Here is a 12,547-nt window from a genome sequence, read left to right on the forward strand (position 1 = left end):
TCTCCCACTGCCCACTGCTGGCCAGGGGAACCAGGGGGACCAGGGATGCCAGGCTCATGGGATGGACTAGCCCTTGCCCTCTAGGAGTCTTAGACTCTCCACTTTGGGTACTTGTAGCTACCCTAGAAATCTTGAGAACCTTTCTCTTAGGGATTTTGAGGGCCTCATCCTTCTACGGCCCCTGTCTCCTGCAAGTCTGGGTTATCTGTTCAGTGGAGGGTTGTGAGGATGCCCAGTTCAAGCTGAACCTCAGATCAACAGGGCCTATATTGTATATGTCACATACAATAGTTTTTGTCTGTTTTGCTAAATCTAGCAATGCTAACTCCATGTGTATCTATGGTTCTTCTGGTTCAATTCCTGTCCAGATAGCAATTCTTTAAAACAGGAAGGGAGCATGCAATCACCAGGCCAGCCGTCAGGCCCAACTTCCTGTCCTCCCCTCTGTCCTCACCCCACCACCACCCGCCCCGCCTCCCCCAGATTCGTGCAAGTTCATCTTTGGGCTAAACCTTCAGGTGTTTTCTGGGACAGTCAATGGAGAGAGTCGAGGTAGGAGAAAAGATCGAAGGAGCAGTAATTTAGGTCACCTCAGTCAGCGTTGCTTATAAGTACTGTTTTCTCATTTATTGGAGGCATTTGCAAGATGTGCTGTGAACATGAGAGTTAAATAGTAATCAGCTTTTGTAAGCAGCAACTCTAACTGGGGTTTACATTTGGGATTAATAGTAAACTCCCCAGGCCTTACTGACTGAAGAATGTAGTTGCCCAAATAAACAATATTTTCAATCAGGAGTCAGAACCAATCCTCAGAGCACACAGCCTCTTCCTAGCAAGGAGCATTTCCCAACTCTGAAGTAATTTGTAATGTGCTAGGAAAACATTTTCAAAAAATGGATATCTTCGATGCCATAAAAGGGAAAACAGTTCTCTCTTTTGAAGTAATAAATACCATTTGTAGCAGAATTCTTTCAGTTTGTATTTCTCAATTATTTCTTGATAATGCTAGGCTTAGTGTGCCCAAGTGGTGCCTACTGCCTAGTAAGGAAGAGTCTAATGGAACACTGTGGGTCTGGGGTTTACTGTCCTCTAAATGTTACACATTCTTCTTGGGACATAAAACTAAGAATGCCTCCCAGTTATTGGATTACTGTCAGCTTCATGGGGCTGGCCATTCAGACACTGAGGGGAAGGCGCCTCAGACAGTGGAGTTGTGTTACACAGTCTTCCAGCAGCAGTGACTGTTCCTTCAGCCTCCCCAACCAAAAGGGTAGGATGAACTATCCACATTTCCTGAGGAATCCCAACTTTGCAGCTCACTGCCTTCCTCCACTTCCCATCCTGACCCGGACATCACACGCTGGATTTCAGAGATACTGTACTTCAACTAGAAACATGAATGTGCCGAGACGCACAGAAAATATGTTGTTGTTCTACTGGGAGGTCTCAGACGGCTCCAGGAGGACTCTCTTGAAAAGGCACCAGCTCCCGGCCAACTCCAAAAGTACTGCTCACTCTGCCCCCTGGTGCCTGTGTGTGCGGCTCCTTCAGTAAAGAATTCCGTCCTCCCCACTTCAGGTGATGCTGTGAGCAGCTTTGCAGGATCCTACCTCCCAGGGGCCCAGGGGATGTTTCTCACTGTGTGTGTCCTGTGCTGAAGGCGTGGGGAAACCAAAGACTTGGATTCCTTGCCAATTCATTCCTTCAACAAATATTTATTGGTTTCCTTCTGTGTCCACATCACTCTTCACCAAGCTGTCAAGGGAGGCAGGCTTGTGGATAAATGTAGGGTTCTGAATCATCGTGGGGTGTGGTGAGGGGTGGGCGGGTGGCAAGGAGCAGGGTAGTTTGTGGGAGTTTAGCAACAGTAATGCTGCTGTGTGCCTAGTGTCCCAGACTGTGCCTGGCACCAAACAGACGCTCAGAAAATATTTGTTGCATCTATTTGAAGATGAAATACTCTGGGTATCTAAGTTTTTTGCTTCCCCTAAACTAACTCCTCTTTTCATCTCAGTAACTGTCTCTTATCAGTACTACCTTAGTTAAAAGTGTGTACTAAGCAAAGCAGTTTTTTTGTTTGTTTGTTTTTTCCTTGGATGGTTAATAAGTTGGTATCGTATCAGACTCATCCTGATCTTGGATCGTGTCTGCCCAGTGGGGAATGAGTCCTCAGCCAGAGGCATTGTGGGTGATGGGCTGAGCATGCGCTGACCCAGGGACCGGGGTGGCTCATCTGAAGGAATCCCTTATGTGAGCTTCTTTGTGGAGAGGCCGTATCTCGCTGAGATCCAGCATATGTTTTGGGTCAGGATGGGAAGGAGAGGAAATTAGTTAGCTAGAAAACTGGCTAACTTGTGTGTGCTAAGTTCGCTTCAGGAACGTCTGACTCTTTGCAACCCTATGGACTGTAGCTCCTCTGTCCATGGGATTCTCCAGGCAAGAATACCGGAGTGGGTTGCCATTTTCTCCTGCAGCGCATCTTCCTGACCCAGGGATCAAACTGGAGTCTCTTAGGTCTTCTGCACTGTCAGGTGGGTTATTTACCACTAGCACCACCTGAACTTCCCTGGGGAGTCCCTGCTAATTAACGCAATGGATGTATCCAGCCCGTGGCAATATGCAGGTGCTTTAGGTTTGCTTGAGTAAAGTGGATGGGCCTCTCCTCAGTGTTTGGCTTGTAAGAATGTTCTGGGAGAAGTCTATTAAATCCATGTGACTGGTTGCTCACCCTGTATGAAATTTTCAGTTTGCCCAAGGGCTGACATGTGAAATAATCCTACTGACTTTTCAAGCAATTAAATATTTTTCAAGCAATTAGACGTTGGAGTCTAGAATGTTCCACAGCACTCAATGTGTGTGTGTGGAGGTGGTGTGGGGGGGGGTTTGTGTGGGGGGGAGAGGGCTCTGCCGCTCCCTGGTGGGAGCTTGTGGTGCAGTTGAGGAATCACAGCTAACACACAGAACCACCAAGCCCTGTGTTAAGGAAGAGTAGAGAAGGCAAAGAAAGGCATCGGTCTTAGGAGCTGGAGAGAGTTGGAAGGCGAGGAGGGACTTGAGCTGGCATTGTCACCGGCAAAGCCTATTAACAATTCCTGGGAAATATAAAAAGGAATCTGAGTAATGAAATAAGGTCTAAACTTAAAAAAAAAAATCCTTTGTGCTGAGTCTGGTTTCACTTGCTCACAGGAGGCCACATGCAGAGGCCTCGCACCCAGCCCTTTAGACCAGAGTTTCTGGTGGCAAATAGCTGTTTCCTGTAACTCAGTTCTGGCCAGGCCTGTGCCGAAGCGCTGAGCACAACGCTCAAGTAAAGATGGCGGCGGTGGCAGCAGGCAGTGTGCAGGGGAATGCTCAGCCCGGCTCTTTGGAAGCTGAGCAGCGCACTTGTGCCAGCCTCGCGAGAACTCCGCCCCCTCTGGCGAGATCCCTATAAGGCAGCCGGGCCCACAACCCGTGGGATGAGCTTGTGCTCTAGAGCCCGAGCTTCTGGCTGTCCATTCCCTGATATAAGAAAGGTTTCCTTTGCGTCTGCACCGGACTAGTTCTCGCTGGCCTGAGATACCCGGCAGGAGGTGTCTTGTTGGGGTCCAACTGAAAAGGGTCAGTAATGGTAGGAGCAGGCCAGGCAGTGGGCTAAGAGAACTGAGTAGTGGGATCCCATCGTCCTCACAGCAGCTCCGTGGTGGTGGTACCATTGTCGCCCTCTTTTGCACGTGAGAAGCCAGCCGTATGGAAGTTAAGTAACTTGCTCCTTGTCACTCAGCGAGTGGAGGTGAAAAACAGTTGTGCAGAAGGTAAGGGTGGGTGAAATTGTAGGTTAGTGAAAAAAACACCATTTCCTCTCCCCCTTCTCTCTTTACAGCGCAGATAATAATAACCACCTTTCAGGATTGTTTGGTGGGATAAATGAGAGGGTTTGTGAATGTTCTGAGCTGCATGTGCTCAGTGGGAAGTCAGACCGCATTAGGGAAAGGGAGGCGAGGACAGACATGGCATGGAGGGAACTCTGACATGACTAATGGCAGCCATGGGAAATGAATTTGGAAAGGAAAAGGGCTCTGGTTCATAGAGGGCTTGCAACCTGAGAGAGGGTGGGGATTGATGTGGCCTAGATACTTTCATAAAAGGGATTGTTCTCTTCTTGTTTTTAAAATAGTACATACTCATGAATATTTTGGAGGAAAAAACCCAGGAAAGTATAAAGATGAAAATAAAATAATTCTACTACCCAGAGATACCCACTTAGAGCCTTTTTTGCATTATCTAACTTTGATCCTAACTTTGTGAAAGGTGTTATAAACTAGGAAATTAAGATATTAAAGTTATGAAATACTGTTTTTATGCATGATATGTACATAGATACAGTATTCTTTATGGTTATACTGTAAAGTAAGTCCTGCTTTTTTCAATTTGTTGTGAACATTTTCCTCATCACTAGATTTTTTTTTTTTAATTTTTAAGGCTATAGAATATGGATAATAAGGTAGAACCATGATATACCTAACAGTTTCTCTGTTGTTGTCTATTTGTTTCCAACTTTTCACTATTAGAAATAGCACTGTGATGGATATCCTTATACAAAAGCTTTAATTGCATTAAAAATTATTTATTTAGGCTGAATTCCTAGAAACAGAGACATTAGGTCAAAGAGTATAAGTGTTTTTAAGATTCTTGATTCATATTGCCAAATGGCTTTCAAGAAAGGTTGAATTCATTTATACTCTCATCAGCACTGTATGAGAGTTTCCATTTTATGGGCCTTTCATTTTATGGAAACTTTGCCAACAATGAGGTCCTTTTTTTTTTTTTTAACTTTGTCAATTTCAAAGAAAAAATGGTATCTTGTTTCAGTTTGTATTTCTTGATTATGAGTGAGGTACAAACAATTTTTTCCTAATTTATTGGTCATTTGTATTTGTTCTTTTGTGAGTTTTTTCTTTGTTTTCTTAATCATTATTCTAAAACAGCCCTTTTCAATAAAGACCTAACGTGAGCCATGTATGTAATTTAAAATATTCTAGTATCAACATTAAACAAGTAAAAAGAAACAGGTAAAATAATTTTAATGAAAAGTTATTTTAATAATAGAATTTATTTAGCCGAATATACCCCAAATATTATCATTTTAACACTGACACTAGCCTTGTTTCAAGTCTTCTTGTGGTTAGTGGCTACCCTATTGGACAGTGCAGATTTAGAACAATTAGACAGAACTAGCATAGAATGTTAGTATTTCTGATATTTATTTATGCTGCTAAGTCACGTCAGTCGTGTCTGACTCTGTGTGACCCCATAGACGGCAGCCCACCAGGCTCCGCTGTCCCTGGGATTCTCCAGGCAAGAACACTGGAGTGGGTTGCCATTTCCTTCTCCAGTTTATTTATGAGACTTTCATAAATTCAGAATATTACCTTTTGTCTGTTGTACCTGTTATAACTTTTTCTAGTATGTCATTTGCCATTGGTTTTGGATTACGTATTTTAAAATTACATAGACAAATCTTTCATTTCTGTCTTCTGTTGTTTCTTCCATTGTTTTTAGATTTACCTATTCTCAGATCAGCTAATTTTTCACCTAGAGTTTTAATGGTTTAATTTTTAATGTAATTCTTTAATTCCAGAATTCATTGCATTTATTTTTAGTCTACCTGACTTATCAAAAAGGTCACTCTAGTTTTATGTCTGTTGACTTCTTATAATATTTTATTGAATTTTATTAGACTTGGCTAGGTTTTCATTGTGGTGTGCAGGCTTTCCTTTGGTAAGAGGGAGGAACTCTCTACTTGAGGCACTCAGGTTTCTCATTGCAGTGGCTTCTCTTGTTGCAGAACATGGACTCTAGGGCTCTCAGGATTCATTAGTTGTGGTGCTTTGGGTTAGTTGCCCCGACATATGTGGAATCTGCCCAGACCAGGGATTGAACCCATGTCCCCTGCATTGGCAGGCAGACTCCAACCACTGGATCACCAGGGAAGTCCTTGTAATTTTTAATTGTTTCTATCTTATGTATTTTGATGCTTTGTTACTTAGTAGCAGATCCCAATCATTGATCTTTATAAAGGAATATGATATTCCATGTCCTTTCTAATGTCTTTTTCTTTAACTTTCCATTGTTTGAAATTAATATTGTCATGCCTGGATTTGGTGTCTGCATTTGCTTAAGAAATCATTGCCCAACCTTCAATTTTTAGCTTTTCAATTTTATTTTGCACAAATGTGTGTGTGTGTACTCATGTCCGACTCTGAAACCCCATGGACTGTAGCCCACCAAGCTCCTCTGTCCATGGGATTTTTCCAGGCAAGAATACTGGAGTGGGTTGCCATTTCCTTCTCTAGGGGATCTTCCCGACCTAGAGATTGAACCCATGTCTTTTGTATCTCCTGCACTGACAGGCAAATTCTTGACCACTGTTGCCATCTGGGAAGTTTTGTGGGAAAGGGGATGAAGAATAAGGGGTAAAGACAATACACCAGTTATCTCTTAAAGATGCATGAGCACCTTTGTCTTAAAGGCCACTGGTGAGAACTTCATTCATGGGGATACCTAGGTGAAGAGTAGGTGATGGTTCCTTTCTTGGAAGCCATCATCCGGGTATAGATTCTTACCAGAGAAGAAGAAAGAATTGATTTGGGGGCAGGGGCAGGGGGGCGGTGGCAATGAGAAGTTTCTGCCACACCAATAGTAGGGTTGTCTCTGCCTCCATCTGGTCTGAAGCACTTTGGATCATGGGAGGCATGTTCACCACAGCCATTATTCTATATCCCACCTTGTTGTAGGCTGGAAGCAGTAGACCTAGAAGGACATAGTAGGGGATACACTTAGGATAGTTTTGAGGATACAAGGAGAATGTAATGTGCTATTCCAAAAAGCAGTACAGTGACAGCTGCCTGATTTTCTAAAGTACATTCCAGAATGTCTTGCAGGAAGTGGGAAAGAAACATGTCTTTGCCTTCTTTCAGACTGTGGTTTGTTCAATTTTAAGTGGCAAAAATTTGTCACCTTCTATTTTTTGTTGTTTTTTAGTCACTCAGTCGTGTCCAACTCTTTTGCAACTCATGGACTGTAGCCCACCAGGCACCTCTGTCCATGGGATTTCCCAGGCAGGAATACTGGAGTGGGTTGCCATTTCCTTCTCCAGGGGATCTTTCTGACCCAGGGATCAAATCCGCATCTCCTGCATTGTCAGGAGGATTCTTTACCCCTGAGCCACCAGGGAAGCCCTTGTCACATTCTATAGAATTTCTCAATTCAGTTGGTAAGTAGTAGATCATCCTTGCATACTTTAGAAATTTGCAAACTTTAGATTGACAATCTCGGTTTTAGTTTTCCTTGTATGTATGTATGTATATGTATGTCTTTCATACATATCCAAGCATTAGGAATTGTTAATCAAACATCACATGTTTTTTTCTCCTGTGTTAATAATTCATTTTTGACCAGAAGTTGAGATCATGAAAGCCATGCTTCAGAAGGATGCCTGACTTTACAAAAGATGTTTGGAAGAGATTGAGCTTGGCGGCATGTACACAGGCTAGGAGTCAAGGGTGGCAGTCTTACACTGGGGCATTGAGACCCTTGATAGGATAGGGCCATGAGGGATGGAGCAGAAAGCGTGCGTCCACGAGCAATTCCTCTCAAAGGAAACACTGAGTCTTTGTAAAAGACTGGACACAACTGATAAAGAGAAAAGAGTTGACTTAATTTTTTTGTTTGGGTTGACAGAAATTCTGTGTGAAATCAGAAAATCTCACAAAAGTATGAGCGGATTGGAAATCTGACTTATCGGAAGATGTTGTTTTAATTTGGGATATGCTCAATTTGAGAGGGAAGCAGTCCATACAGGGAAGAAACTGAAGATTAGCACGTTCAACAGCCATTCACTCTCCCTTCCAGGGGTCCTCTATCACAAGGTATAGAAAGATAACCAAACATACCTGTTTCTCTCGGTCTTCTGAAAGATTGGCTATATGCATGTGACTTAGATCCCACAATTAACTGCACCTTGTGAGGTTAAATTGCAGAATTGAGTACACACAGGCTTGGGGAAGAGGTTACCTTTGAGCTTGGGTCCGTAATTATGTGCTGAGAGTAATGAAGTGGTAGGAGGATGGCTATTCAATGAGAGGAAGAAGAGTGTATTGGTCAAATATGCAGGGATCGTGTTAAGGAGATGCTCTGAAAAGCATAAAAGGATTGATTAGATGCAATTGTGGGGCTCGTTGAGGCTAAAAGGCATGAAACTGTAAGAGCCGAATCAATTGAATTTTGTATCTTTTTTTTCCGTTGGGACCCAAAGCAGTGCCTGGTGGAGTAACATGATCTGTATTTGCTACCACTGCATTGTTACTGTTATTTTAAGTATTTTTTAAACAAGAAGTCTTTTTTAAAAGATTCTATGTGTTTATTATTGGCTGGGCTGGGTCTTCATTGCTATGCAGCCTTTTCTCTGGTTGTGGTGAGCAGGGGCTACTCTGTTGCGGTGCATGGGCTTCTCCTTGCCGCGACTTCTCTTGTGGAGCGTAGGCTCTAGGGCATACAGGCTCCAGTAGTTGTGGCTCCCGGGCTCTAGAGCACAAACTCGAAAGTTGTGGCACATGGGCTTAGTTCTGCGGCCTGTGGGATCTTCCTGAATCAGGGATCGAACCCGTGTCTCCTGCACTGGCAGTCAGAGTCTTTACCACTGAGCCACCAGGAAAGCACCCCCCCCCCCCCGCCCCCGCCACTTATTACTTTTGATAATGTGACCTTCAGCAACTTGCTTAGAGTTTCTGAATTTTAGCTTCCTCCTTTGTAAGAGGAAGATCTTCTTACATGTGTAACAGAGTTTGCTAGGATTGAAGCACCCTCCAAAGTGAGTATGCAATTACAGTTCCCTGCCCCTGTCAATCAGATAACAGGCTGGGCAATTAAGATACAAAGCACATTATGACAAAATCCCTGCCCTCAGGAGCTCACATTCTACTGGGGGAAACAGAGAGGAAAATGATGATGGCAGTACAAATAAAGTCTGTGATAAAAGTATCCAGCAGGTTCATCTGTTTTGTAGGACTGGGAATTGCAGAGGAAATCAGGCGGGATTCTCAGAGGAGGGCAGAATTTGCTCTGGGTCAGAAGGGTGAGTGCAAATGTAAGACAGAGAAAGCAGGGCAAGTGGGCAAGTCATTTCTAGCTTATAGAACAACATGAGGCCACAGATTAAGAGATTTCATACCACAGCGGTGGCACAGTGGTGTGAAAACTCTCTGCCAGCCCGGGGAAGAACTAGTATGGTGTTGAGGTTGCCAGGGAGGAGAGGTAATCACGATCAACCCACTCATTGGTTCTGGGACTGGCTCTGTCAGTTGACACCTTCCTTTTTCATATCTTCATAATTCGTCTCCCTTGACAGCCTCTCCTTGGTTGAAACCTGTACACTCATGTTTCCTCAGGTCTGAAATAATTTTCCTTGTTTGCTATTTCCTCAATCTACTGTCCTGTATCTCTCTTTTCCTTTCATTCCTGGCCTCCTTTTCCTGCCTTTACAACTCATCACTCAAGGCCATGTGCTCGGCATTCTCTGTTGATTCCTGTCCTGAGGGGTTCTTACAGATCACCATGGCCCCTTGGTGGCCAGAATTTGTTGCCTTCTTTTTTATTCCCTTTTAATTTTCTTCTGTGATGTTTAGCCTTTTGCCATCTCTTCCAGAGTTTCTGTCTCACTGTCCCCTCAGATCCTGCTGCGTCTTCTGTCGCCTTTGTCAGGACTCTTTTACTGCCCAACCCTAAAGTTTGGGGTTTCATAGCATTCTTTCTTACAATCAACAAGTCTCTCTGAGTAATGTCATCCACTCTTGAGGTTTCCATTGCCTCTCCTAATTATTCTCGTGATTTCCACTGGTTATCTGTGGAAATCACTTAACCTGTGGCCTCTGCCTCTGTCCTGGGGTTCCAACTCATATTCCCTATCTCCTATTAAGGACTCCACGTCTCTGCCCCTCAGGCACCTCTGAGTGAATATATCCCAAATCAAGTTTCCTGTCCTCTCCAACAATCCTGTTTCCTGCATGTCCCACTTTCATTTCACAGTCCAAATGGGAATCCCGGGAGTGGTCCTTACTCTCTTCTCTTTCTCTCTCTAGTCTATCCAATCTGTCAACAAATCCTTTTATTTCTACTTTCTACACACCTCATGAGTTTATCCTCTCCTCTGTGTCTTCCTGTTACTGTCAAAGCTCTTATCCTTGTTCAACTTGAGCAGCTTCCTTTCACTGCACTCATATTCATCCTTGAATATCTTTCAGAGTGATCATTCCAAAGTTCATTCATTCCTACAGTGAATGATTTAAATCATGCTGCATTATTTAAAGTACTCATGCCCTTATTTAAAGTAATTATTTTTTTTATCACCCAAAATAGTAGTTCCCAATCCTTTTTGCATGGTTTTTTTTTTTCCATGTCAAAAACCATCATGGATGCCCCCATGATTGCTATACTCTTTTCACCTGTTAATTGAGAGATTACCTAAATTAAAAGCTACTTTGAATTCAGCAACAGTTTACAATTTATTACAGGGAGGGAGGTGGGAGTGGGGTTCAGGATGGGGAACACGTGTACACCTGTGGCAGATTCATGTTGATGTATGGCAAAACCAATACAATATTGTAAAGTAATTAGCCTCCAATTAAAATAAATAAATTTAAATTTAAAAAAACTTGGGAAAAAAATAAAGCATCGACATAAATTGACCAATAATATCTATCCAGAAACATAAGATACATTCAATCTGTAGACAATGAATTCTTGACTTCTTGCCATGACTACTTACCACCAGTCAAGAACCACTGCCTTGAAGATGACATCCACATTAATTAGTGAGCTGTATAACCTACTTTAAACTGTTTCCAGTTACATCTCCAGTGATTTTGCTGTGCTTGACTTCTTGGCCCACTACAGCCACACAAGCTGCTCTAGTTCCTTCCCCTTCTCACTCATCACCATTCCCAGAAATGCCCTTGCGTCCTTTTCTTTGCCTTGCCTTATCCCATAAGACTTTTTGCTCTTTCGTGTAACTCGTAATATTTCTTATGTCATCTCTAGTGCAGCACTTACTGTATTGTACTGGGGTGATTTTTGACATTTGTCTCCCTCACCAGATTCTGGGCTCCTAGGAGGCAGAGTCTGGGTCCTATTCACCTTTGTATCCTGGGTCCCTAGCGGAGTGCCTGGTGAATAGTAGGTGCTCACGTGGTGGAGGTGGGTTCATAGTGACTATTAGGATATCTTTCACAGCCTTAGAAGAGCAGTTTCCTGGCAGAAGCAAAGCAGAATAGCCCTGCCCTGAGTGCCCAGGTCCTTCCTTGTAATTGCCGCTCTATACAGAGACAAATAATCCTCTTACACTCAGCTGAAACGCTGTAGAGTCGCAGCTGGAAGGAACTGCAGCTCTCATTCAGTGTGACCCCTTCATTTTGTATGTCAGGAAATTGCACGGAGTCTTTCCTTGTCTAGATCCAGCAACACAGTTGTCAGCTTTCTCCATGTTCAGGTTCTTGATTCATTTTCTTTGGCTCCTGACTTGTCCACAGTCCTCCTAGTTTGTTGGAGTAAGTTGTTCATTTACGAAAGGTTTAAAAATCGTTTTAGTCCCTGACTTTCAAGTTGTCAAATGGCTACAACTCATAGATAATTTACGCTTTAAAATGGTTTGGACACAGAGGGAGCACAGCTCAGAGCTCCGTGATGACCTCGAGGAGTGGGCAGGGGCAGTGGGAGGGAGGTGGAAGAGGAAGGGGATATGTGTATGTATATAGCTTATTCATGTTGTACAGTGAAAACTAGCACAAAATTGTAAAGTGATTATCCTCCAACTTAAAAAAAAATTGGTTTAGACATGTCACCCTTCTTGGCCAGATCTTTTACCCGGCAGTATCTAAGGAGGAACCAAATTGGCAGATTTGAATCCTAACTTCATTTACTTCTCTTGCCCAGGCTTTGGTGGCAGTACGAATGGGCAGCAAAATGCCAAATGCAAGTGGCCAGAGGAAGAGCAGCAACCTGGACATTCAACCTCTGGAAAAATGAAATTTCACTAGAGTCTCCTCTCATTTCAGAGAGCAGAAGCTGCCTGGTTTCTAAACTTGGAAGTTCTGAGTCTCAAATGCCAGGTATCAGGTAAGAGATGGGTGTTTCTGTGGCAACTCAGAGTTTTGTGTAAGGGGAATGGTTTTTATGGAGCTGTGAAGTATGTAGATTGGGTAGAATATGGGGGAAATTTGCCTTTGGCAAGATGCTAAACCTCTGCAGTATCTTCAGAGCACAGCGTATAACATGGAAAAAATGGAGCCCTCTTCTGTTGCATCCAACTGCATGGTCACTTTGAGAACAGTAAAGTAGTAGTCATTCTCGAAGTGTGTGCAAGGAAAATTAGCAAAAGGAAGTCACAACCTAGGATTTCTGAAGAGCCTGCCTCAGATTATTGCCTCTCCACAGAGGGAAAACCTGGGCCTCCCTCTGAATTTAAACGAGGTATTACTGCTAACCATTAAAAATGAAAATCCTCCTTCATCCA

The 12,547-nt window shown here is 43.3% G+C and overlaps 1 protein-coding gene across 3 annotated transcripts in view; it reads left to right on the forward strand.

Moving 5' to 3' along the window:
• Positions 1-12,547, forward strand: part of ADAMTS6 (ADAM metallopeptidase with thrombospondin type 1 motif 6) — a 430,884-nt gene that overhangs the window by 313,595 nt on the left and 104,742 nt on the right. For 2 of the 3 annotated variants that reach the window (XR_009731737.1, XR_009731739.1), the window contains exon 31: positions 11,968-12,150. The gene's annotated coding sequence lies outside the window, so the exon portion shown is untranslated. The remainder of the gene's footprint in view (positions 1-11,967; positions 12,151-12,547) is intronic. The other variant, XR_009731738.1, reaches the window with a different exon arrangement.

This window comes from Bos javanicus, chromosome 20 (assembly GCF_032452875.1).
Source record: "Bos javanicus breed banteng chromosome 20, ARS-OSU_banteng_1.0, whole genome shotgun sequence".
NCBI lineage: Eukaryota > Metazoa > Chordata > Mammalia > Artiodactyla > Bovidae > Bos > Bos javanicus.